The following is a 27,505-nucleotide window of genomic DNA, read 5'->3' on the forward strand; positions in this document are numbered from 1 at the left end:
ATGGCAAGCTGTCAGGAGTGTTGGCCAGTGCTGTGTTTTAAATTAATGAGAAATAGATAGGAGTACATTTTGTGCATGTAGTGTCTGCTGATGACTCAATATTTCAGCTAAACATATTTACCTGAATATTCATAGTCACTTTGGAGGTGGCTGGATCTCCTGGGCTCAGCTAATCATTTAAATTCTGTTAACTACACTGCTTGTCTCCATCCACTAATACCACTACTTGCAAGCTATTTACTATTTATTCTCTAACTTCAAAAAAATGCAAAACAAGCAAAACAAAACCTATGACAAAAGAAAACGGAGGCACCTCAGCTGCAGTGGGAGAAAGGGGCTGATCTGCCCTGTTCTCTGAAGGGGACCTGATCCTGTGGCTCAGGGGTGAAACCAGGCATCTCTGGTGATGGAGGTTCATGGGTTGGTTTAGCTCTGTTTAAAGAGATTCTGTTTACCCTCCATGTTGGTGTGAGGTGTGGGGGTTGATAAGATGGCAAAACTGCTGAACATGGAGTGGTTCTGAGGGGCTGGAGCGCTGGCTGCAAGGGGAAAACCAGCCAGCATTATTCTTAAACCATGTGAGAACAGTTACCTCTGAGCGTTTTCCTCAAGAGCAGCAGGAAATGATTCTGGGGGTGTCTTCAGGTAGAGGTGGGATTTGTTGTAACACAGACCCCAAAAGCCTGCAGTTGTGATCCCAGAGCCTGGGCACTCGTTCTGGGGGTGATGTTTGAGCAGTAGAAGCCCCCTCGTCTCAGCTAAACGCCACCTGGACAGAACAAGGAGACTCCAGGCTCTTCTGAGGCTGCAAAACACATCTGATGAAGATCCAGCAGCCTGGGCGAGATGCCCCTTTCCCAGCAGGGACACCAAATCCCATTTTGTGCTCGGAGGTCCCTGTAGTGGTCTGAGGGGGGAGGACGTGACTCCCTGGCAGCAGGCGTGTGCCACGAAGTGCTGAGGCTGAGACCAAACGGGTGAGCACACTTTCCCCTCTGGGAGATTTCTATCAGGGAACAGATGGGGCTAAGATGCTGCTGAATCTCAATGTCACCTTGGCTAATCCTCTGTGAAGTTTTGAGGTTTCTCTGAAAGCTGCTGCTGCCAACTTCAGCCTCTGCACTGACTCAGTCCTGCTTGGCAAGAGGTCCTGGCAGTCAGAAAGCCAGGAGTCATTACAGGGCTTTTACCATAACAAACCTAAGTCCTGAGGTCTGCTTGGAATGCATTTGTGTTTTAAAGGGAATTGAAGTGCTTCAGAAAGCAAGAAGAAAAGTAAAGATATTAATTAAAAGCTGAAATAAACAAGAATGACACAACAAAATACCCCACTGTGAGCTTTCCCTTTCACTGGATTGATTACCTTTAAGATTACAAAAAAAATCAGACTTTACTGAAGAATGGTGGGGAAATAGCTGCTGTGCTCTGAGGTGGGAGGTGCTGTGCATCACCCCCCGATGCAGGCATGGAAGCAGGTGATGGTTTAGCAGAGCTGGTTGCTCTAGAAGAAGGACCTGATGGTCCAGCATTTGAATGACTTCAATGTCACATGTGCTGACTGTCAAAGAGCTTTCCATAAATTCTTGTTGATTGCATATCTACCTGCAGTTAATCAATGTTATGAAAGCAGCTAATTAGGAAATACTGCTTCTACAGCCATGGCACTAGGCTAGTGGCTGCTCGCTACCCAAACCTGTGAGCAGAGGGGTTGTGGTGAGTGTAGGCAGATCTGCAACCCAGGTGAGGGCTTGAATTAAACAGCAAATTGATTGTTTGGGGGGCTTATGTTGATGGCTGCTGTCATTGCTTGATGCTCAACTGTTTTCCTGGGCTGAGTGATGCTGATGCCACCTGTGCCGGAGCCCCTCCTGCCTGGCCACAGCCTGTCCTGGAGAACTTGAGCACCAGCGATGGGTGAGGGGGGTCACTGGTCTGGCCTGGGGGTGGTGACAGGAGGTTGTGCTCCAGAGGTTAATGATGTGCTGGATAAAGCTACGTTTGGACAGAGAGGAGGATAAAATTGTGCCACTTGTTCCTGCTGGTCTGTTCTGTTCCTTTTGATAAAGCGTGTTTGACCCAGAATAACATCGGTGTCTACATGTTCCTCGTGGTCAGTGCCAGACAAGGCTCTGGGACACATTAATGAAGAATGTGGGTTTGGTAATTGAAAAATGTGGTCAGTAAGTGAATTCATGAATCAGAAAACTAATAGTACGTTTGTTATGAATTGTGGGAACATTTAATGTGTTCAATGAGAGTAGATGAGATGTTGCCTGGGAATTCTGCTGCAAAAACACCTGCCTGTCCAGTGATCAAACACAGAAGAGTTCAGGATGTTTGCTGGGGGAAATAGAAGTGACTAAACGCTGCCTCCCTTTGAGGGTTCCCTGATGCAGACTGGTTGCAGTGGGCACTTCACAACCACGCCTGAGGAGTATTTCAGACTCTGTGCCTGATGTGATGCAAAGGCTCAGCCTGCAGACCAAGATGCGGCTGGTTCTACAGGTGCAGTTCCCAGGGAATCATAGTTCATCTAGAGGTGCGAGCTAAGGTTTTTACTCTTTTCTGTAAAATCTTCATGAAAACATTTAAACTTTACAAAGGGAAAAGAAAGGAAGGAGTTGTGTACAGTGTGTACAGCCGTGGCTTGTTGCTTGGTAGCTGAGCGAGTAACTGGTGTGCACGGCTGCACAGCAAAGCCATCGTCAACATTAAGGTTTTGGTTGCAACCATCATTCGCTGCTGCTTTTAATTGTACAGCTAAAAATAATCCATAACATAAGAAATCTATAGATAAATGAGAGCTTGGCTTTCTCTTGCAGTAGCAGTGTGGGTTTTAATTGGAGGTGCTGTGTATGGGGGGGAAAGGGAGAATTATTCATTTCCAGGACGTGCATTTGCATTAATCACTTGTGTATCAGATATTGGGTTCTTCCTGTCTAGACCATCCTACAATGACAGATTTTCCTTGCTCTTGGCTCAGGAACAGGTGGTTTTGTATGTACTGAGACTTCCCTGTAATTTTAAAAACAAAACTGAGGAGCTGTCAAAATAAACCATAATGCTGGAATTGTAAACCTGTGTTCAGTGCTTGAATAGCAGCTGATTTCTGCTGGTGCTGCCGACTCCATCATCGCAGCTGGACTTCAGGCCCTCCCAGACCTCAAAATCAATGGAGATAAGGTTATGTTCCCTTTTGTATCTCCCTTCTGTAGTTAAGAGCTGTGAAAATTTGTGTAGTTTATGTAACAAAATCTTTATCTCTTTGTTTTCTTTTAGACTATCTTTTTTCTTTAAGTCCTTGCCTTTCCAGTAGCTACATACCAGTAGATGCGAAGGAAAATCATGCTGTAGTCAATACAAAACTGCTTTACAGCAGTGCAAAATAGAAACAAAATGTGTGCCTTCTCTTTTAGCAGCACTGCTAAAACACTGCAAAGTGCCCCTGCCACGTTGCTGTGTCCAAATTCACTATAGCACGTGCGGATCTGGACATATTTACTCTTTCAGATTAGTGAGTGTTGTCAAGCATTTCTGTTCATTCTCCATGCCTTAACTTGGTGGATACTGAAATAATGTATGTAGAAGCCTGTACACCAGATGCTTGTGTACTAAGGGGAAGATGGAGATGGCTAAATGGCAGTGGTAATGATTGGAAAAGTGTTAGGATGTCAGAAAACAACAAAAACAGAGACAAACCAGAAGGGGCTTGTGGCTGCAGCTGCACTGGGCCCATCACCAAACAAGTGACAAGGAACTGCGTGGGGCTTGTAGGCCATGAGAGTGTATTGTGGAGATGTTATTCTCTGCTCCAGCCCGACAGCTGCCCCGTGACCCCGGCGATCCCCTGTGATCTACGCTTTGCTCCCTGCTTGGCCCATTTCTTGCAGACTGTTTCCTTCAGTGTGTGCTTAGGCATGACTTGACACATGGAGTTTTGTCTTTATTGTAGCCTACAAGCCTTACTAGGATTAAAACTTAACCTTTAATCTCCTCTCCTGTGTGATGCCTTCCTTCACGGTGTTTCAGCAGGGCAGTCTGTGCAACTGAGGCGATGGCTGGACCAGCCGAGGTGTGCCTGGAGACTAGCTGGGAATTTAGGGAATTAGCCCTGGGTTGTGCTAACCAGGTCAATATTTGTGGTAGAGATAACACTGTGATGCAATGTTCAGGGCAGGCTGTGTGGCTGGTGAGGGAACCTCTGGCAGCAGGAATTCAGGCAGTTAATGTCTGCGATGTTTCAGGTCTCTATCTCACCCTGTCAGTAGGTATTGATGTCCTGGACAGCCTCTTCTCTGCTGTCCCTTCCTAAACCAGCCTACTGAATTTGGCTTGATTGCAGAGAGAGCATGACATGCTCAGACAGATTTCTGCAGTCGTGGAAGGTTAAATCATCTTTAACCATGAACCCAAGGCGCCCTGGTGATGGGAGCTGCGGTCACTCCTGCCACAAAGCCACAATTGCACTTCTCTTTGGTTCTAGCCGGTTCTGTCTTAATTTGAGCTGTTCTTGTTGCGTCACTAAGTGTTGAGGATGCTTAAAGCTTGTCTGATGAGGTGATATGTTGTTAAACGTGAAAACACGCACTAAATACCACGTTGTTCCAACAGCTGGTTGTTGGGCTTGGAGGGAGGCGTGTGCAGCCCTGGGGTAGCAATGGCTGTAGGTGAGCTCAGCAGTTGAAGAGGCTTCACTCAGCACTAATATGAAATAATCATCTCACAGAAAAGCTAGATAGACTCGCATATGTGAGTTTATTGGCAGTAATTTACATTTTTACTCATTAAGGGCTCTTCATTCTGATAATAAAAAAAATAAACTTTGCCATCAAGCATCTCAAGTGACTTAACAGTCCTTAATTAAACATCATAATTTTCTTTGAAGTAGGTAAATGTTATTGCATGTCCCAGGTAGACAACTAGGGACTGAAGAGCAAATGAAGCTTGTCATGTTGAAGAGCTCAGCTTTGCTGAAGATTAACAGTTTAGGATCTGTAAGGTTAGACCTTAATCAAGGGGACCCAATCTTTCAACTTCCTTGTGCCATCTGTGATTTCTGTCTGGAAAGGGGAGATATTGAGCAGTTTAATTGTCTGCTTTGTCTCAGCACTTGTCTGATTCTTCAGATTTCATGTGAAATTTGCACAGCCATAAATGCCTTTGCAGCAAAAGTAAATACAAGTTTCTGAATGATTAATGGAAACAGTAATTGTGCAGTGCTCTAGGAAGTAGCAGTTAAGGAAATGTCACTGGCTCTTTACAAGGTGCCAAGCACCAAGATCTCTTGTGCTTACAAAGCCTAGAAAATAAGATAACTTTGTTAGCTGTACCCAGGAAAGTCAGATGGGACCCTCTGGACTCTGGAGCCAACTTAGGCTCACCCATTAGTGGCATTTTTCTGTTTTATCCCCTGGGAAAAGCTGGTGCAAGTTGAGGGGAGGGTTTGATCTGTGCCTGTGGTGACAGGCTGCTGCCCTACAAATGCTCCATCAGCTTTATCGCATGAGAAAGCTGAGAGGTGTTAATACACCAAAACCTGATCTTCTTAAATATAAAACCTGAGACAGGCTTAGAAAGCTTCTGTCACAGGAGTAATTTCCTCCTTCCCGTTTAAGAACAACCCATCTGCTCAGCTGCTGAAAGGGCACCCTGCGGTTGAAGCAATTCCCTCTGCTCAGCTCTCTCCCAGCCCTCTGGAGCATCTCCGGGGTCCTGGCTGGAGCAGCAGGGTGCTGCGGAAGCTCTGATTGCAGTCGTGGGACCTGCTGCTCCTCTCAATTCTGTGGCTTAACCCTGACGTACCCTCACTAGTGTCTGATTTATGCCAGTTATAGCAAGATGAGAATTGGCTCTTTCTACCCAAGTACATAAATTACCTTTCCAGGGTCACTGTGGTAACGGATTCTGGATAACGTACAGAGTCAATTAATTAGAGTGCTGGTACTCCACTGATCTGCGGAAAGGTCACGGTCGTATTTACTTTTCTGCTATTAACGTGGGCAGGGAAAATCAGTTTTATGGTGCATCCATGAGTTTATTTATCAATGACTTCAATACATGTGTGTACTCTTCAGCCGTTAAACCGCAGTGATCGGTATCTGAGTGACTGTTGTTGATGTGGTTATTTGCAAACATGTCACAGCAGCAGCATTTGAGCATCTAGGTTTCCGATACATGTTATGTTCTTTTTACTTAAAAATACGTCTTAAAAAGCAGGGAAGCTGGCATGTCAAAGCACAAATGTACCTTCCGTGCTGTTCTGTTTGCCTTGTTTTTTCCGTCCAACTCTAACATCTTACAGTGTGAGCAACTCGTAAACAGTTTCTGTTTGGAGCACTCGAGTAAGAACGGGAGGTTGGTAACCACCCGTGAGGTTTGTGTGCTGTACCAGCAGCTCGCCAGCTAGTGAGACAAAATAAATATTTCTGAACTAAAAAGGGATGATTGAAAGGTTCAGAGAGACAAATATTTTTCTTCCATGCCTATTGAGCATTTGTGTTGAGCTCATGTGTTAAACTATGTTGTTTGCTCTGAAGAGGCCCCTGGATTTATTTCCATATGTCAGTGCATAATCTATTCCCTGATCCTGTTCTGAATTAGCCTTAACATTTGGTAAGGTCTTAAACTGCAAATATCTAATTTCTTATTCAATATTCAGATTTCAAAATGAAATAAATGCTGTATTTACATGCATCGCTAGGCCATCTGGCTACATAGGAGACTTCAACAAAGAATCTATTAATTGCCGCGTGTGTTTATTCATTGTTCTCGATTCATAATTCTTTTAAATAATTAAATCAGAGGATCTCTTGCAAACAAACAAGCCAAATGATTAATTTTGAAGTTCCAACTTCCATAGCTAAAAGAAAATAAAATTAATAGCTCATGTAAATATCCGAGAAAGGAAAACATTCAATCGCATGGATACATAAAGCAGTGTAATTTTCTGCAACTCACTAAGTCCCTTTCATCTCACATTTGAAACCATAATTACCCCCACCAGTAGAACATGAAGAAGACAAAAGAAACAGGAAACCATGTATAGAAAGAAAATGTTAAGGTAAATTATGTGAAAGTATCAAGACAATTAGTCTGTGTTATTCAGTACTGTTCCTGTATCTCCATCCCAGAGGGACGGTGGCACTGGTGTCATGTCCAGGTGTTTATGAGCCTGTGCTGGGCAGAGCATTAAAGGATGAGTGAGATGTTTTGGGGTGTAAAAGGAGGCAGCAGTTGAGCTACAAGATGGGTAATGGTGAGTAAGGAGTGGGAGCTGGATGTGAACTGGCTGTGGTGCAAAGGGAGATGGAAAGAATGTGACTGGGGATGCCCTGACTCAAACCAGCGTGGGAAGGGAGGCAGTGGAAGGAGCTAACCATAGGTTGGGTGATTGCTATGTGGACAGGAAGAGTAAATGAGATGGAGTTATCTTTTAACTGGGCATAACCAGCAGGAGAGGATGGATGTATGATATTACTTCTCAGATGACTTAAGGTAGTTCATGGCTGGGAGAAGCCTGTAATTGTCTGTGGGGTAATCTTTTAAAGGGGAGCCCAAATGCCCTTCGCTAAAGCCTCTGGGTAACTGAAAATACAAGGATGATTGTGGTCTTTTGGGAGATTGAGGTACATCTAAACAGCATCTGTGCACCCCTGGAGCCACTCCCAGCCACTCCAAGCATTATTTCTGGCATTAAAGAGTCCTTGGGCACACAGTATTTCTGCTGTGACTGACTTCAAGCTGGAAAATATGATTCATTGGAGCTAAAATGTAATTTCCAGGGTAGTCATCTCTTGCAGCTTATCTTCAGGGAAAAAAAGACATTTTGGCGTGTCAGCAGGTGAAAAGGTTGGACACCTGGAGTGACTCATGGATAGTGTTTTATTACTTTCATGTTTCTTATTTTAACTTCATTGCCTGACGTAGTCATTACCTTTTCAAGGACATAATTTTTAAAAGTATTTGGAGTCTTCTATCCAGATAATACTGAAACTCCAGTGCTGTAAGACATAAAGGAACCTAATGCATTTCTCTTGCTTTCATGCAGAGCCTTGGCAATGACACAGCTCTGTTCATTATGTACTCGCCCTTGGTTTCAAGCTCTTCTTCCAGGTTGCTGTAACTTTAAAAACCACTATCCTTATTTCTACAGCAGAGGAGAGTACAAAATTGATAATGATTTGTGGGTGTTCTGCTCAGATTAATAAATAGGCTCTGTAAGGAGGGAGAGGTTTTCCTACCTGATACTTTTTGATGATTCTACGTGACCATATTGGGATTGGAATTTTCAAAAGATATGAATCCCATTCGATATAAGTCTGGCCTAAGCCTCTAACAGGATTGGCAAATGTTGGCTTCAGATCAATGCACTGGAAAGCAAACAGCCTTTCCTAAAATCTGTCCAGACGTCCACCCACTCATCTGCCCCCCAGTATTTCATCTCTTAAAACCAATAGTGAAAAATTGGCTTTTTGTTGCCTAAAGGTGACAGTTTAACAGTTTCCTGCTATGATATTAAAACCTGTATGACGCACCTTAGAGTGGCAGGATTTGTTTTCTTTGTGGTTGCATCAGGTGATACTAGTGGGAAGGTCACCAGGTTCCTGCACCGCTTTGCCCAAGAGTGAAATTCCTGTCTGACAATGATGTTCTTGGAGCCTCACAGTTCATGAAAGGGATTGACAATGTATTCTGGCAGAGGCCACTCCAGCCACACAGCTCCTGTTACGGGCTACGTAAGCAGGACTCTTAATGAGCACAATCACATACCACGAGTGCGAGCCGTCTGAATCACCGTAGGCAGCAGGAAGCTTTTCTTCCTTTGGACGCATACTCGGTGGCAATTACAATATGAATTTAGTCCCTCATCGATTGTTCTTCCCTGCTGTATGATCTCTCTGGCTGTTTGTATAAGGCTACGGATGGGAATCTGGAATTCATTTTTCTATTTTAGGGCCAGTTTTCAACCTTTCAGGCTCCATTTCAGTTGTATGAGAAGAATATTTGTGAGCAAGCAGAAGACAAGGCTTGGCTGCTCATCTGTGCCTTATGCCTTTGCTGAAAATGTTCTCCCCTCCTCTGTCTCCTTAAACCCCTCGGAGCAGCTGCAGGCATTGTCATGTTCTCCTGGAAGGCAGCTGGTGAGAGTAAGTCAGGAAAACTTGTTTTGGAGCATCGTTAGGTTGGGTTTGGCAGGGGTGTCTCTTGTTTCTCACCACAGCCAAGAGATGCTCTTTCAGTGCTCAGGCATTAAGGTGAGAGAAAACCTGGAACAAGTTTTACAGAAAGATTTATGCAGCTTAAGGACAAGTGTGCACATGCTAGGATGGTTGTTCACCCCTGAGTTTGCTGAAATCCAACTCAGTCTCCTGAGCGACAAGTATAAACTGCTGTGCAACTTTTTCCCTTTTTCTTTAATGAACCCACAGCCTCATTTGTGTGTCGAATGGGTAATCAATGCGTTCAGACCACAAAAAGTAGATATTGGGTATAGATCAGACCACGAGTTATTAGCGGCTGAAATATTACACTGCATTCCATCACCATGTAGAGAGGTAATGGAAATATTGAGTCCAGGTGCCAATGTGAAAATGAGATAATATTTTAATATTTCTTGCTCTTGGAATTTCGTCTGCCATATCAAACTCTTTGAGGATGCCTGAATAACTGCACTGAAGTAATGTTTTCTCTTCTAAGCCAGGTTAATGAAGAAGTGTCTAAAACACTTCTAAAGGTTTCTCTGGCTGATGGTAATAGAGAAATAGGTAGTGTCACCAAGGAGAAAGTGCTGGCCAAAAGCTAACAAATCAGTGGAAATCAGAAAATTTTCATTGAAATTTCAGAAAAGGTTTTCGAGCACTGGACCAGCTGCCCGGGGAGGTGGAGTCCCCATCCCTGGAGGGGTTTAAAAGATGGGCAGAGGAGGTGCTCAGGGATATGGTTTAGTAGTGGGGAGGTACAGTTGGACTTGATTTCAGACGTCTATTCCAACTAAATGATTCTGTATCAATAGATTTTAAAAGCTGACTTTGTTCTGTGTGTCGAGCTAGCTGGAAAAACTGGTGAGCAGCTCTGTCAAGGTGCAGATCAGTTGAAATTAAAATGCTTCATGTAATCATGCCGTCATTGCTGAAAGCTTAATTTCTAAAGGGGTGAAGGCACTAAGGAGATAATAAATTTGAGGAATGTCAAACATCTCATTTCAGTGTTTTCTTGAAGGAAATGTTTCTGTACTTCCTTTCAAAGTATCTTTCCATTTTTGAAAGATTATTTTTTTAAGACTAGTTATCTTTTTATTGTCTTTCCTAAGGACATGTCAGGCTATAGCTGAGTCCAGTCTTGTGCAGCTCATGTTTGTAAATTATGCCCCTCCCATACCTTGGAAAAGGTTTTAGATTCCAATGCTTAAGTTTTTCCCAGTATTTCTTGATCGTTTGTAAACCAAAGGGACAAAGACATCTCACCTGACCCTGCCAGTGAAGCTGTTCTCTTCTCTTTTGTTGGCAATACTGGTGAATGAACAATCAGTCTTAAATGAAATAATGAAATACCCCGAATTTAACCTAAATCATTTCTGTATAAAGAAAAGTCCTACTGAATTCTTTCTTTTTCACCAAAAAGCTGTAGGTATTCTTTATTCCTTTTTGTCTTTCTGTTAAAGCCTTGATTAAAGACCAGGTACTTGAGTGAGACAGAAGAAAATAATAAAATCATACTTTTTGGAAGGTACAAGGGGTTTCCCATCCCCTCTCCAGGCGTGGTGGATGGAGATGCTCAGATTGTAGATAGAGTTCGAGAGCTGCCTTGCAGATACTGGAACATTTTTCCTGAAGAGGAGGCTCGAGGCAGCAGTGGAAGATGTGCTGCTGTATCTGTGGCTCGGGTTTAATCAGAGGTTAGCGGATCTCTTTGCAGAAATATATTAAATGGGCCCTGCTTTATAGAATTTAACTGTGCCTCATAGTAGAGACCCGAGCGTCCTCTTTGTGCAGGTGTTATCACTGTCAGATTAAATTTACTGTGGTAAGTGTGGGATAGCGCTAACGTGAGCTGGAACCCCTGAAATGTGAGATGGTGTACGAAATGTCTGCTAATGAATCTGTGGTAACAGTCATAGCTTAACAGAACATCCATCAAAGAGGAGAAGGAAAGCATTAGCCTGTAGCAATTGTGGTAACTCTGGTGCTGAGGTTTAGAGTGGTTTGAGTGTGATATGGCCAAGTATGGGAGGAAAGCTGTAGGTTGGTATGGTGCTAGGTGGGATCGTTTGCTCGATCTGATTGGAGATGACCTCATAACTGCACTGACTGGAGCGGATCTGAAATCGCACACGCAAACGTGCTCATTGGCATCGCTTTGCTGGCTGGCTCTCAGTGGCAGCGAGGCAGACTGCTCCCAACATCCCCTTCCCTGGAATTGTGCTCTGTTGGCTCTGACAGGCTTCAAAGTCTTGCTTCTAATCTGAGCACTTGGATCAAGGCCACCAAGCAAGGGTTCTGCCCCTGTACGTGGTGTAGGGTTTCCAGGCTCTCCCTGTGGGGTGCTGGGGGTACTCAGAGGGACTGCACCACCCTGTGATGAGTTTCTGTGCTGGTGTCTCACTGTGACTGTTAGTCCAAGTAAACCCCATGCCTGGTTGCAGAGTGATTATTACAGCTGTAATGAGAATAAGGATAGCTGTTCTTCCTTCTGCAGACCCAGTGTGGTCCCCTGCCTGGTGAATTTTGCTGAAGTAACTCCTCCTTGGGCATTGAGCAGACTGGCATGAAAGAGCACGTGTCAATCTGTCACCCTTAGTTTCACAGTTACAGCTAAAAGGATGCTTCAGATCACAGACAATCTGCAAGAAGAGCACAGCCTCCCCCCAGCTTCTCCTCTTTTTCATTAAGTCTTTTTCCTGTGCCATTGCCAGAAATGAGATGGGGTTTGCTGCTGAGTCCTGTGCCGGCGTGGTTTCTCCATGGACCTCTGCGCCGGAGGAGTTTGTTCCAAGGCAGTGGGTTCTGCTGCAGCACAAGTTACCGCACTACCCAACTGCTCGTGGCCTTCCCACTGGTTCACAGGGACCGGGGCTGATCTCATCTGGTAGGAAATGCACCGAGCCGTAGCTCCCACGGGTGTTTGGGTGCAGAGCCATCCCCGCTGTCCCGATAGACATCAGAGCTGTCTAACTGTCGAGCATCTTTCCCTTCTCTTGCCTGCTCGGAGGCAGGTGGAAAACGGATTGTGGTCTGACTACTGAGCAGTCTGGGTTCCTGTGTTATTCTCTGCTGCACTCAGGTTGACTCATTCCAGGATTATGTAGGCATTTTATTCACTGTGTTATTACTGGAAAGTTCCTTCTGCAGAAGCTTGGAATAGAAAACTGAAAATATTCTGGTTGTAAACTGTCTCAGACAACAGGCAGTGTGTTGTAAAAGTAGGTCTTGTCTCTGCAACATTAATTCCACAGAAGTGATAGTGAGTGTTAAGCTTGTTCCTGCTATTGTGTAAGTGCTTTTGGTACCTGCCAAAATTGAGATTTTCATCACAAAGTCTGTAGTCTGCCTTCTTTTCAAATTTGGGTTTTTTACTAGTTGAAAACCAGGCTCTTAATGTGTTTCTGCTGGATGTTTCAGGTGTTTTCTCCAAGATTATGACAATCCATGAATTTCAAATGCGTGAGTGGTTATAAACTCTTTCTTGAAATCTGCCATAAAGCAGAAAGGAGCCAGAATCCATATTATTTCATTGCTCTGTTACACCTCAAAGGAGCCTTCTTCTGAGGGGCACGTGGCTGTCTAATTAAAATGGAGCTGAAGACATCTCAGCAGCAGTGAGCGGTTCTTTTTTGTGGTTTTTACCCTAATTCGTCTCTTCTGCCTAGATCCTCGTGTTGGGTTTCTGAGATGCGAATGCCAACTGAGCGTTCCATCTTTACCTGGCTACACCCTTCCCTTTAGAGAACCAAGTCAAAGTGTGATTGCTGTTCCCTTAAGAGCAAAAATTATTTACTTAAAGGTTTCTATCTCAATTTCTAGAGTTCAGTTTCAAAGTCTAGCATGTTTTTTTCCTCCCTGCTAGCTCCTGGCAAGTGAGGAGCTTCAAAACAAATACTTATGGCCGAGGCAGTGTTTGGATTAGGGAATGAGGAGTCCAAATCAGCTGCATTGCTTATCTTTTTAAGAGAATGAATACTATGAGCATGGGTGTACCCTTTAGATAGCATCTTACAGCTTTGATTCCACAGAATATCCTTGATTAAAAAGTAGCCCAAAGAAACAAGAGATTCATTTTTACAGCTTCCTGCAGAGATACAGGATCTGGCACTGGTTCCCAGTTCCTTGGCAACACATCCAAGCTGGGGAAAAAATGGTTATGAATATTCCTGCTTAGAGAGTAGTTATGGTCAGAGTAGCATCTGATCACCACTAGCTCCGCTGGGCTCCAGTTCCCCAGGTACTCGCACAAACCCAGAGGCCAAAGCAGACTTGGAGGCAGGAGACCTTGCTCAGGGTGGAGAGCAGAGGTGTGGGGATGGAGTGAGACTCCTGGGGCTGAGCTACTTGGAAAGGAAAGGTCTCTTGGCCCCATATCCCATCAAAATTCAGCCAGACATCATCTACGTTTTAGGAAGTGATTTATATTTGTTCCCTGGGTAAACAGGAGAACTCTACCAGGTCTTGCCTTCCAAGCACACTTATTAACTTTTAGAAAAATAATAAAAATAATGGCCTAGCTAATTAATGCCCTAGGAATTCTAGAGAAGGGCTTATGACACCTACATTAATACTAAATGTGGTCGTTGTGATTAATGTTATTAAAATAAATGTCATGGGGATGAATAATGGCTTGGTCATTGTTTTAAAGTGCCGCCACTGGATCTATAAAAGCTAATGATTCAGTTCTGGGGAAGTAATTCTGCACGCTCGTGTCTAAAACCTGTGGAGGATTTGAACTTTTCTGCATAAAATAGCCGTGAAAATAACATGAAAATATGGATTCAGGCAGAGTGGATGTATCGGTGAAGGAGACACCTTGCTGCTCTTGGGTGCATCACCAGCTCACAGTCAGGCTTGGCTTGTGTGTGTTGCACTGTGAGACACACGAGTGGTGCCAGGAGTCGTTTTGGTTGCTGCTGGCTTGACTTCACTCATCTTGAGTAGATCCGGCACGTGCAGCCTCTGCTGAGGAACGCGTTGGGGCTGGGAACATCTCCGTAGCTGCTGTACTGCATGAGGACTGCATGTACTGTGTATGTACTGCATAACCTTGCTGCCACTGATAGTGTTTTGTTTGTGGCTGTAAAGGAAACGTTATTGGTCAGGCTTTGTCGGGGGGAGCACGGCAAACGGCGTGTGGGCAGGGGTTTGTGATGCTGCGGGGCACTGAGCCAGGACACAGGGAGAGCCCAGTGGCGGCATGGCAGAGCACAGGTGATGCTGTCCTGAAAGCCTGCAATAATAAAGACCCAGAACATGAGGAAAGAGATCAATATTTGATTTCAAGTATTGCTAAAACAGCGCAGTAAAGTTTAAGAGGTATGTCTGACTGTGACGTTAAAATCACTAAGGGGTAAGAAGGGATAACATTTATGTAATTTATATCATTTTTAAAGCGATGCACTTGCCCAGCCACAAAATTATTTTAACTGTGGTGACGTAAGGTCTAATTAATGGAATGACACTGGGTGCAGAGGTACAAATCTGCAGACTATGCATTTTACTGCTGCTGATGTCATTATGCTGCAGCGATGGAGCAACAGGGTTTAACTCTGACAGTGCTGCTGTTGGCTGAACAGCAAGGTAGGTGAGCGAGCAGTGCAAGACGTGCCTGGTGTGGAAATGATGACAATGCTTGTTGACATTACTGAGTTAACCAGGTCAGAGAGGATAAAATCTGACTGCAAATAAACACAGAAGGTCCTCCTAATGCCAAATGACTAAGTGACGAAAGGGCAGATGAAATTCACTGTAAATTGATGTAAAGTCAACGTTAAAGTGGAAAGAAATGCAGCCTGACTAGCAGAATTACATTGATGGGGTTTAGGCTGACCAGTTCTGCTGAAGGACCCCAGATCTCAGGGCTACAGCAGAGTATTATGGAAATGTCATCTCTGTGCTCACAAAACACAGGAGTAGGGAAATTGGGAAAGGCAAAGAACATAGAAAACATGGTTTTGCCTCAATGCGTCATGGATTCCTCTGTCTTAAATAAGAGACTGGAAGGAAAAAAGGTGTGGGAGAGGATATTGAGGAAAACAACTATGTAATTGTTATTTATTTGTATGGAACATCTGCATAGGTTAAGGCTTTCAGCCTTGAAGAGCTATGACTGATTGGGAATAAAAGAGTGCTCTATGAAATCATCAGTCTCTTGGAAATGAGTGACAGGAAAACAATGTTTGCTGTAGAACAGAGTTACCAAATGAAACTAGCAGTTTGGGGCAAACCAAAGAATGTTTTCAGAGCATGCTCTACAGCTGTAAATCCTCTTCCCAAAGGGAGTTGTGGAGGCTGATGTGGATTCAAGACTGATCTGGGTAACTTGGCTGGAGGAAAACCCAAGAGCTATTAGAGACAGGCCTTCACTCCAGCCCATAGTTTCTGTGTCCATCCAGGTGAGCCGAGGGTGTGGACAGTTTTGCCCTGTCCTGCCACCCTCCTGTGGTGTCTGCAAAAGCCCTGGGCAGGGAGAGCCAAGTTAGTGTCACCTGCTCTCCCTTATGCTTATGCTGTGGGAAGGATCAATATGAATTGTTTAAATAAATAGTGGCTGGAGGGGTTTAGAGCTGCAGCAGAGGTTTCTCAAACCCTTTTTCGCGCTCTGCCCAGCGTCTAGCCTGAAGGAGCACCAGGTGTCCCAGGTGGAGATAAACGTGATGCTGCAGCAGAGCCAGGACTTCCATTGATGTTTCTCAGTATTTCATAAAACACTGGAGTCTCTTCTGGCTATAAAACTCAGTGCTCCTTTGAACTCAGCTTGGGGGAGGCATGGGATTTCAGGCAAGTGCTGCAAAGTGCCTGGAGGAGAGCAGATGGGTTTGCATCCTTGTGAGTCACGGCGGCCGGTCCCGCTGGCACTGGTGGCTCCTGCCACTCCTCTGGGGCTGGCGGCCGCTCCGGCCCCGCGCCTGCCAGCGCTGTTGGCAGCGGACGGAGCCCAACATGTTTTTAAAATCAAAACACGTGTTGCGCACTTTGTTGCCAGGGTCTAAAGCCTTCTAATTTCTGAGTAGGTGTTTAATTTATTTTCCTCTTAAATTTTTTAGCTTTAAGAGGCATGAATCACTCTGTTCCATTTACCAAAAGGGCTTTGCTCCTGGCTTTTGTTTCTGTGGATATTTGCAGCAGGTACCTGCTGTGAGTGGGGTGCTGCTACTGTTGTGTTAAGGGGCAAGGTGCTGGTAAGGGAAGCTGAGAAAACAGATTCATTTCGGGTTTGTAAACCACAGAAGGAAGGCCCACATATTGATGAGAATGATAGCGTATGTACCAGCAGAATGAGAACAAGAGGTTAAAGAAAATGAGGTTTGAGATTGAATGATATCTGGTAAATGGGTGCAGCAGCAGTGATGGTTGCCAGAACGTAGCTGCAATTTCTTTCCTAATGGTTGCTTGACTGTGCAGAAATATTAAACGGAGCTAAAGGATGTGGCAACCCCTCTTGTCTTCCTGTTCTGAGTGTCTTCTCCTTGTGCTTCACCAGGGAGGGCTCACGTCTACACAAACTTAGGCAGCTCTGTGCTTGCCATGCCCCTAGCTCAGCATTGTGAACCACAGGGGGACAAGGCTAAGGAACAAATAGTCATATTTCTGAGACATTGCCAAAGCTAGGGGTCAATAATTTAATCTGCTGCCTAACAGCTTGATAGCCTGCTAAAAACCTTGCTGTTTTCCACATGCAGATGGTAGAGCTCATTGCCACAGATTTTGGGAAAACTGAAGAAGCAGACAGGCTCACTGCAGTTATTAAAAATTGTGGTTGGCATACAAACCCAGGTCAAATACCTCATTTTTCAGGTAGTGTTGTGATATCTTCAGTTATCTCCGATATATGCAGCTGTTAAACGCTTCTGTCCATGAAAACCTATGGAAGTTGCTTTAAGAGCCTTACAAACCTTTGAGTAAAGGCATAGATACTTGTTTAACGTGGAGCTTCTTGATGGAGCACCATATTCCTTTCTTCTGCAAACATTTTGTTACCTTGCACCTAAGCTATCACCATAGCATTGCCACCTGATAACATCTCTCGGTTAGAGCAGATCAAATTATTTGGCTGTGACCAGCACGCTGCTGATGATCTGGTTAGCTGCAAGCAGGTACCAGGGTGCTGCTGTTGGCCAGTGCAATTTGTGCTTCAAGACTGGTCACCTAAGCAACAGGTTTCATGGAGTTAGTGTGGAAATAGCTCTTTTTGCATAAAATGGAGAAGTGTGTGAAGTCCATCTGGAAACAACAATGCTTGCAAGTGCAGTCCTTCCTGCTCAGAGGAGGGACCCTGTGTGGCTGCCTGGGGTTAAATCCTCTGTGGGCTGTGCCTGGGGCTCGAGATCCACTGCTGCACCTTCTGCTAAAATCAGAGTTTTGGAGGAGAGAACAAAGTTTTTCCAGACACAGGCTCTTTTCTGCCTTAAAATGGGATATGAAATGCATTGCTGATTTTGGGCATTCAATACTGCCGGTCTGCCCTTAGATGGTTTCTTTGTATTGTCTGGTCACGCAAAGAGCTGCATCATTTACAGGCAGGATTTGCAGGAATGTGGCTCTGCTGCTAAGGAGCAGCTGGAGGACACACTTAAACAGGAATCCTCCTCACAAGCTGTTTCATGTTATCATGAAGGGTTATAGATGGAGATAAATCTCTTCTGACCTGTGTGACCCAGTTGGCAAGCCATCACAGATTCCTGCTGAGCCTGGACACAGGTTCTTTTAATATTTCTGAAACTTCTGGAGCATCCCTCCCTTCTCGTGGGCATGACTAAGTGCAAAGGGAATTTAATCTCCTCCTCTCACAGCTCTGGGGTCTCAGGATCTGATTTTCCTGCTTTCTCTGTAGACTGCACGTGCAGTCCTGCAAAAGGAAACACTTCTGCACACTGAAACTGCTCCTAAATTCACTCAAGAATAAATCACTCAAACCTGGTGAAGTCTGGAAAATCTTTGTAGCTCTGACATCACACCACAAATTCCTGGCTGCGAACACAGCCAGTGATGTTTCTCCTCGGGAGGGGGATGGGTGTTGAAAAAGGATTATTCCATCTTGCAACTTCCCAGCTCCCAGGTGCTGTGAACAGGGAAATAGTGTTTTCAGTGGCTCAGTGGAGCGACCTCTGCCAAGCCTCTCGGGAGCCAGTTGTATTTATTGGACAGGTCTTGGTTGCCCGTGGGCCTGAGAACCACCCATCACCTCAGGTTCCTTCAGGCCAGACCTCACTGCAAACCAGATCCTCTATTTGCTTTACAACTACCTCGCCTGCTAATGTTTAAGAAGAGTTTTCTTGGAGGTTGTTTGGTGATTTTATTTCCCTTCTCAGGGCCCCCAGACTGTTCATGCCTGACCTCGTGTTTCCATTATTGAATACTTATGGGATGCACAAAGGCATTTTATGAGAGATTGAATTAGACAAGATGTTAAGGCAGGTATTACTTAACGCTCTCCAAGTTGTAGGTTTAACTATTGAAGTTCTGCATGGGCTCAGCTCTTACAGAGTTATGTGACTGAAGGGAAATAATAATGAAGAAATTTTTGCTATCCAGGTGAAGAATGCAGACGGGGATGTCCTGATATAGGAGCTGGGAATTAAAGAGAAACAAAAACTTTGAAATGAAGCCGTCCAACAGAACTAAGGCAACAAGGGGGAGGTGGGAAAAAGCTCTCACTTCACAACATGTACATTTTTTAGGCTGACTTGAAAAAATTGACTTCAATTGGCTGTTACAGGCTCAGTAATTCAACACAGGCTGCTGCTATCGCTTGCTAAAAAAACCTGCAGAGAACTTGGTAGGATGAGAAAGCAGGGAAGGGTGTGGAATAAATCACTCCATGTGTTTTGCATATGCATAAGAGGAAAAAAGCTTGGTAAAGAGTAGCATGGCTGAGAGAACCCTCTTAAAGAACTAGTTAAGTAGCATATGCTCATAAAACTCCTCTTCCTTGTGTTGTTGGCGGCACATGAGTGGGGAGCAGCTCCAGCGTTCCCCGTTGCAGGCAGGAACATAAACTGGGAAGAGCAAAATCACTTTTGCACAGTGGTGGGGGCACAGCGGGCTTTTAGAGCACTGTAGTTTTTCAAGGCTTCCTTCCTAAAACATTCGTGTTCCCAGAAAAGCCAATAAAGTTCTTTATGCTTGATCTTTACCAAATTGCAGCCAAGGATGGATTTCGAGTGTTTTGCTGCCTGCAAACACTTTCATACAGCTCTCGCTTTAGTAGTGCAGGGCTCTTAATGAGGCATAATAACTAAGTTCAAGCTTTTTTAGGAAGGCTTTTGTGGTCCCGCTGCCAACCATAACCGACAGCCATTTGAAACGCGTGAGCTCAGTCACTGCTGTGATTACAATTTTGGAGGAACCGTCCAAGCAGGCTGCGGTGGAGCGCTGCTCCCTCGTACATTGTATTACTGCCGTTCCCAGTCTCTGCAATAACCCCCGCGCGCTGGGGCTCGGCTTCGGGTATGGCTCGGTGACAGACTACACAAGGAGCTGTTTTGACAGCTTTGCAGCTGCCATTGGGCTCACTCTGTGGTTAGGCTGCTGATGGGCTGTCTAGACAAGCAGCCTTCTAGGAAGCCATGTTCTTCTGGTTCAGATTTGATTACGAGACAGGCTTTTTTCATCTGGAATGTCAACATGCCCCTGAAAAAAACCCAAAAATAATCTGCTGTGGCATTTCTGGTACAAAAGCCCCCTTTTGTGAAAGGGTGATCTGGTTCATGTATTTCCATTCCCCATTACGGATATATTTTCAGCTTTCCCATTTGGGCATTAGGTTTCCTAAAAAAAAAAAAGGGGGGGGGGGGTGAGGTGAAAATGCTGAGCCCCTCAGAAAGTGCTCAGATTTAGTAAAAAGCCACAGCTGTGTAAACAGGAGGTGTTGCATGGAACAAGTGAACTGAAATCCACCTGGTTTGATCTCTTCCACTTCGTACATCCAGCCTCAGGCTCTCCCTGAGGGGCAGGAGCAAGGCTCTGCCTGGATTGGGACCAGCATGGTCCTTGGCACAGGGTGGTAGGGCAAGGGACAGCTGCCAGTGCTTTTATGAGACTGAAGGTCAGGCTGGGTCTGAAAGGACCGTTGTGGTGGGTAATTCCTCTGAGCAGTGTGAAAACATGTGTTAATTTCCTTGTGCCCAAAGGAATACATCCCAATGGTGAGGAGAGGTCCCCAAGTCACGAGACAAGGTTTTGCTCAGGAGCTTCACCCCTGGCTGCTTGGTGACTGCTGCTGGGTCATTTGTCTGCTCTGCACCCACGCTCCTCTAGTCACGGGCACCTGGTGCCTTTCCAGGCAGCTGAGAAGCCACGTGTTGCTGTGTGTTTGCAAGAGAAAATTGCTCCAACTGCTCATGGAGAGGGCATGAAAAGCATTGCTTGGAAAGCGCAGCTTGTGAAGTCTGGAGGACTTCACGGGGAGCTGGAGACAACTTCTCCTGTTCCATCTTTGCATTTCCCCTTACCTTTCTCTTGCGTGGCAGAGAGGCCAGGTCAAAGCTACCTATGAGGTTTTGCATTGTCCCTGACAAAAATGGACAGGAATGTTCAGTCTTTCCCTTCCCCCTCACGCCCAGCTCCTGTGAACAACCCTCGTCACTGAACCTCCAGCCATGCGAGTGTGCGTGGACGGCAGCGCAGGTGGCTCTGCTCCCTGCCGTGAGCCCCGCACGCGGGTGTCGTGTCCTCCTGCGCTGGCAGCTGGGGCAGGGGGAAGGTTTCTGCTCCCTCAAAGGGGACCAGATCCCTGGGTAACCTCTACAGCTTCTATGTGGGATGAATATTGAAATAGCATAAGGTGGGGGGGGCATCGTCTATAGCCAAGAAAATGCAAGCGTTTCATTTCTATATGGGCTCTGTCCCAAGCATGGTTTAGTTTGGGGAAGATTTGTTCTCTGTGGCTTTTCTGGAGAATTTCTCTGCTCCCCTGCTGATCGTCACGCTTTGTTTATGAAATTAGTGTGATGTTGAATGTCGTGTTACTGGGTTGCTTCGAGCATGTCTTAGCCCTGAGTGAACATATGGTCATAATGCAAGATCAGAGCCAAGAAGAACACAAGTTTTCTACATGTCGAGAGGGACAGCATTCACCTCACTATCTTTTAAGTAGGTGAAGAGACCCCCAAGCTTTCCCATCTGTGCCTAGCACCGGCATGATCCTGGCTCTAGATCGGTTCCGCAGGGCAATAGGCCACAGGCTCTGTGAGTTTCCCTTTGTTCACTCAGCCTAGAATAATAAAAGCAATTCTGAGATAGCTATAAATCTAAACAGAAATACTTGTGTTGAGCAAGAAAAAGAAATGAAGGTTATAAAAAAGCAGAACTTAAAATGAAAGTCTGCTGTCTCACTGAAAGGCAGGAAGGTGTTTTGTTGGCTTTGTAACATACAACTTGGAAATTGGTGTGAGGATTGAAATGCAGCACAACAGCAACACCGCTGCAGGTGTTCATTGCAAAACCAACATTTAGTTATTGAGTTATTATATCTTATTGGAGAGGTCTTTTAAAATACTTATTACCTAGTCCTACCTGTAAAACTGTGCTGTCGTTGAGTGTGTCTAAACATTTGTTCCATCAGACTCCCTGTGTTCATGTCAACAAAAAATGGAAATAAAAGCTATTCACGTTGTGCTTGTTTGATAGCAGGAATCATGCCTGTTTGACAGCAAACTTACTCCCTCGTGATGGGGGGGTTGATAGATTTTGGGTACCTGGTGAGTGGCCTGAGCCTTACAGAGCTCAGTGGAAAACTATGGGTTTAGATCGTTCCTTTTCAATTTATTTTCTGGTGGAAATGGGGAACTTTCTGCTGTGGGTTTGGGAGTGCTGAAAACAGTTTTGGTGTCTTTAGTTACTTTTCATGGTCCTCTGCGGAGCAGCTCCTGAGGCAAATAAGGTCCGCGGGTGGCAGCTACAAAGCCATAGGTGTTGCGGGGTGCAGGGTCTGGTTGGCTTCCCGGGCTGTGAGCACAAGTTGCCAGCTCATTTGAACCTAGCTCAGTTTATTCCTGACTGTTTACAAGAAAGGATTTAACCCCAAAGTAATAACAATAGAAAATCAAACCAAGGAAATGAGCCCAGAAATGAAGCGTGCTCTGTTCTGTCAACAGCAGCGACACTCTGTGTAGAGAAATTAACTCCCAAAGTGTACTTGCCCTTTGTATCTGATTTTAATCCCATGTATTTCTATCAGTTTTAATAAGTAGATTTATATTGGACACCAAATGTTAAAATTACCTAAACTTGAAACGCCTGCCCATGAAATGAGTCTGAATAGATTCTCTGTGGAAGTTACTGCAGTGCCAATAAGGATTAATTAAAACTCAAATGTTCTTCATTGTGCATTAATTGAGGAATTGTTATTCAGTCAACCTTCTTGGTTTTTCTCTGTCTTAAATAATCATAGAAGTATTTCACCTAGTCTCACTGTTTATTTAGCCAATTAATTAAGGCAGGGGATGCTCTGCATTTATTAGTATTTTAATTGGAGAATTTTATTCCCGGTGGCCTAAACATCTACATATGTTCAGGTGTTGTGTTTAGCTTTTCTGTCTTGTAAATGACCAATGTTCCTGATTGTGTACGCTACAGACTCAAAAAAACCAAACCTCTTCAAGTACTTTGTACAAATGAACTTCATTAAAGCTTGAAAAGCAGGGGCCAGATTTCAATCTCTGTCCCACTCATGTTGCTCTGAAGTAATTCCCCCACTATAATAAGGGATTTACTTTGAGTTGATGCTGATATTGAGATAAGAATCCGGCCTCTGTGATTTAATTGATTATAGTGACCATTGTATAATGACATATAACGGTTGCCAGTTCAAAACATTCTAATTAACAGTTACTGATTTACAGACATTGGTTTTATAACATATTCACAGTTCAGCAGGTGCCACAATTTAAATCTCCATGAACAGCGTCCTCTCGCAGGCAAAACGTGAGAAAGTCTTCACTATAAGGACGAGAGTCTCGTGTATTTCTATGTTCACAGCTTTGTTCCTACACGGTCGTACTCTCGAATACATCATCACATTAAGAAATCCCAACCTGTGGACTCCTGCCCTGCACAAGCACACGGTGCCCGCTGTGTGTGCTCTTCCTGGCAGAGGTTTCAAGGCCACGCTGGAGAAAGAGGAATCCACGTAAGGTCACAGAGGTCAGAATTGGCTCCTGCAAGTCCTCTGATGTTCACCTTGTCGTGTCTTCACACATCCAGGCCCCTTCAGACACCTTTTTCCTGGTACCGGTACCTCTCAAAGCCCACACGTGCAGATGTGGTTTCAGTGACCCGATGAAAGGCTGGAATATGAATGAGATGAGGGAAGCGAACAAAGTGTCGACTCACTGAGCTCCTGCATCTCGCACAGGGTCCCCAGGAAGCCTCCCCTTGCCTGCTGAAACATCTCACTCTCCTGCGGAGGGGATGGGGAGAACTCGCTGGGTCTCTGCTTGTCTGCCCACGAGCTCTGGGCAGAAGCAAAGCCCAGAAAGCTGCCAGCTTGCACGTTTTATCCAGTTCTTTTGAAAGATAAACTCTGCTCTGGTAAGGAAATAGGAAAGCAGGTTTCCGTAATTCGTAAGCATTTTTAGGAGGCACTAAGGGGGTTTGCAGGTGCTTGAGAGAGCAGCGAGGCTGCCGCATGGACGTGTTGGTGCAGGACTTTCCCGAGGTGCTGAGGGGACGCTGGCGCTCTGGACGGCCCCACCGAGCCCTCCTATGGGATTGCTGTGCCCAGGGACATTATATTTCATTTTTATTCCTGCAGGTAGGAAGGGAAAAAAGGAGTAAAATACTACCCTTCTGGAGATTTATTTCCTCTGACCACATAACCACAAAATAATAGACTTTTGCAGCTCTGAAATGTAATTGAACGCTTTAATGTTTTTCCTATGTCTACTTTTCCTCACTGTGCTCTGCTGTGAATCAGAAGGCAGCAAACACCAACAGTTTCTATGCTGACAGTCGGTATTGTTTGTGCTCCAGTTCTTATTTCCACCTTTATGATTCTTCAGTAATCCTACAAATACCTTTTTTTCCTTCTGGCTTTACTAAGCTTTTTTGTTTCACTAAGATGATGAAGGTAGTGATTCTTCTAATTAAAGCAAAACACTGTCTTGTACGGAGTAACATAAAAAACATATTGACATGTCCTGTAACCTTTTGTCTTTCCATACCAATGCCGAGAGACCTATATCTGCATTTCTTATTTCCTGACAAATAAGGTGGCTTTAGATTAAAAATGTGGCAAAACAATTGTATTTTTTTTCTGTAAATGTAAAGATCCCCTAGAAAAAATGTAACAAGGGAGAGGAGTTTTAAGCTGGAAGAGGGGAGATTGAGATGAGATCTTGGGGAGAAATGTTTTGCTGTGAGGGTGGGGAGACCCTGGCCCAGGTTGCCTGGAGCAGGGGTGGCTGCCCCATCCCTGGAGGGGTTCAAGGCCAGGTTGGATGGGGCTTGGAGCCCCTGATCCCGTGGGAGGTGTCCCTGCCCATGGCAGGGGTGGGACTGGATGGGCCTTGAGGTCCCTTCCAGTCAAAACCATTCTCTGCTTGATGTGAAATATTTTATGTTCCATATTCACATCATAGCCCCTGATTTAGCAGTGCAGTTTCATAGAATAGCCAGGTTGGAAGAGACCCACCGGATCATCGAGTCCAACCATTCCTATCGATTTGTATCTAGTTGCATCAAAAAAAATATGAGCAAGCTGCCCTCAGTCAGTGAAGGTCTGAACTCCCATTGGGTTTAATGGGGTGTGCAAATCTGGTTCAAGTCAGGTCACTGCTCTAAATATAGGAAGTCAGATTAGCAGGCACCACCTTGGGCAATACCCTCAGGTGAATTGATGTTGCTAACATTGGAATTTCACACTTCACCTTATCTGAGTTGTCAGTGGATCCTTTTAAAGTTGTCATCTTAGCTTAATCTTTGTAGCTCTTCTGTGTTTATTGCTCTTAATTGAAGATTTCCTTGGTCCCTGCCTGTTTGTTTATTTTTATGTAGTATTAAACATTTTCCTAATAACCCCAGTGATGATGCATGCAAAGGGGTGGATGTCATGCAGGAACAACAAATGCCTGGGCTGGTGTAATCCTGATTTTCAGCCCTACGGCATCAGTGTGCCAGCAGCCACGTGCAGGGATAACCCTTTAATCCTCGTCTCGGCCACCCTGCCACGCTGCGCACTGTGTGTGCAGCCCCTCCTCGCCTTGGCCAGGTATCAGGTGAGCATCCAGGTGCCAAACTGCTTTAGCTGAAATGACATCTCAGCTGAAACAAAGCAGTTAGCTGGACCTTAACCTGCAGAACCAATATCTATCTGTATAGATGGAGGCTGATCTCCTCACCACAGTACTAACTCATCCCTGGTATCACAACAGGTTTGTGCTTGGTTCTTGATGATTTTCCCTTCTCCTCACATTCTCTGCAGCATCGCCTGTTCTCTTCTGCCTCTGTTTTCGCAGAGGGCCCCCAGGGCACACCCTTCAGCCATCCCCACATCTTTCAGAAGCACAAACAAGATCACGCTCTTCTACAGTGAAGTAGGCACTCCATCGCCACACAGTCTTCTATAATTCTTTGAACTTCTTTTTCATTTAGGATTATGTTTCTGGGAAGGGAAACACATCTGTAGTTCTTGAAAAGGAGTGTAAAAAGACCTGGGTGACAGCAAATTCTGCAAGTGAAGACCAGACAAGAAATCATGATGAAATTCTGGAGGCGTTTTCTCTCCTCTGCTGTTCATGACACCGTGGGGAGTCATAAAGGCCTCTGCTAATAGTGGTTGTCGCTGAATGCTGGCAAATAACCAGAAGTGAAAATTAGAGTGAATCACAATCTGTGCTTTTAAAAGGAAAAAAAATAATCCTATTAAATCCATCTACCCCTGCCCATCCATCCAAATCATCCTGAAGAAGTCCACTATTAACTCTGGGGTAATTGCTTTCTACTCTCTCTACTGTGGAAGCACTGACTAAACAAGGGCAAGTTTTGTGTCCATCAACCTTCACAATGTCCTCTGACATTATTAGCTGAATTCATCAGCTATTAATGACTGCAAGATATATAGGATATACTCTGTTTAGCACTTGGAAAGACTTTCAATTCATTTCTAGTTCTATTTATTCATTTAGACTAAATGAAGTTCTTAAAGGTCGTGACTTCATTTCTAAAGTATCAGGTGAAAATACTTTTCAATTTAACAAATAGAGGACACTGCTTGCAATAAAATTAAATACCATCTTCAACAGCTTCTTTGATTTTAAAAGGTATTTCCTAAAAGTTTGACTTTCATGAACTAAATCCAAGTGGGGACTGGAAAAATGAATGCTGGCACACAGTGCTCTGAGGAGAGTTGTTGACTCCAATAATGAATTTGGGGACTCTGGGCTTTCAGAGAACCAGCAACAAGATTTCTTGTCCTCCTTGGCACTGAATGATATGGAAAACCTGAAATATAATAACTACCATGTGAGGAAAGGTTTTACAATAAAGCTCACACTTTCATTTTATGATCTGAGATTTACCTGCAAAACACCAGTGAGTTGGTCATGACTCAAGAATTTTTCTCTGCTCTGTATTCCTTAAGGAATGTTTACACTAGATGCCTTTTATTTGTGTATGTTATTGTCAAAGCGCTTTTTGTATGGACGCTGCAATACAAATTCTAGATACTGCTCTATTAAAATTTTATCCAGCTTTTTGTTTCCCCCAGTGGGGCAACTGAAAAGCCATCTGCACCACTGACTTCTGCCAGATGATCTGGGTTCACCTTTTTCATGTCCTACAACTGTTTGAGTTCTCAGCTACATGTGTTCTGATTGTGATATTAAGCCCTAAATCCAGATGACCCAGCAAGGCTGGTGCTGTTGAAAACATCCACCCTGCCTTCAGCAGGGCAAGTGCTCTCTGACTGGGTTTGGCTGGGAGGGCAGGCAGCTATCAGGATACTTTCTCCAGGAGCTTCCTCAAGAAAGATTAAGGAAGAGCAGAGGGGTTTATCTGTTGACCTTGTCAGGGGAGAGGATGGCCAACCTAGCCCAGCTGAGGACAAGCTGCCCAGCCAGAAAGAGAAGCATCTGTTGCTAGGAAGAGGGGGTAAGGATCAGTAAAGTGTCCTGGGAGGGGCAAGCTTATGGCACATTGGCCTCTTTCATGATCCCTGCAGGGTGATCAGGCATGTCAGGTAGGACTGATGTAGTCTTACTTTATGTGTTGAAAACTATGGCTGAGAACAGAAAACACTCCAGTGTCACAGCTGGGTGGTAGGTCACCCCTCGGATGCTGCCGTGTTGTGCTGGGGAGCCTGC

The sequence above is a fragment of the Phaenicophaeus curvirostris genome, chromosome 15, assembly GCF_032191515.1.
Source record: "Phaenicophaeus curvirostris isolate KB17595 chromosome 15, BPBGC_Pcur_1.0, whole genome shotgun sequence".
Taxonomy (NCBI): Eukaryota; Metazoa; Chordata; class Aves; order Cuculiformes; family Cuculidae; genus Phaenicophaeus; species Phaenicophaeus curvirostris.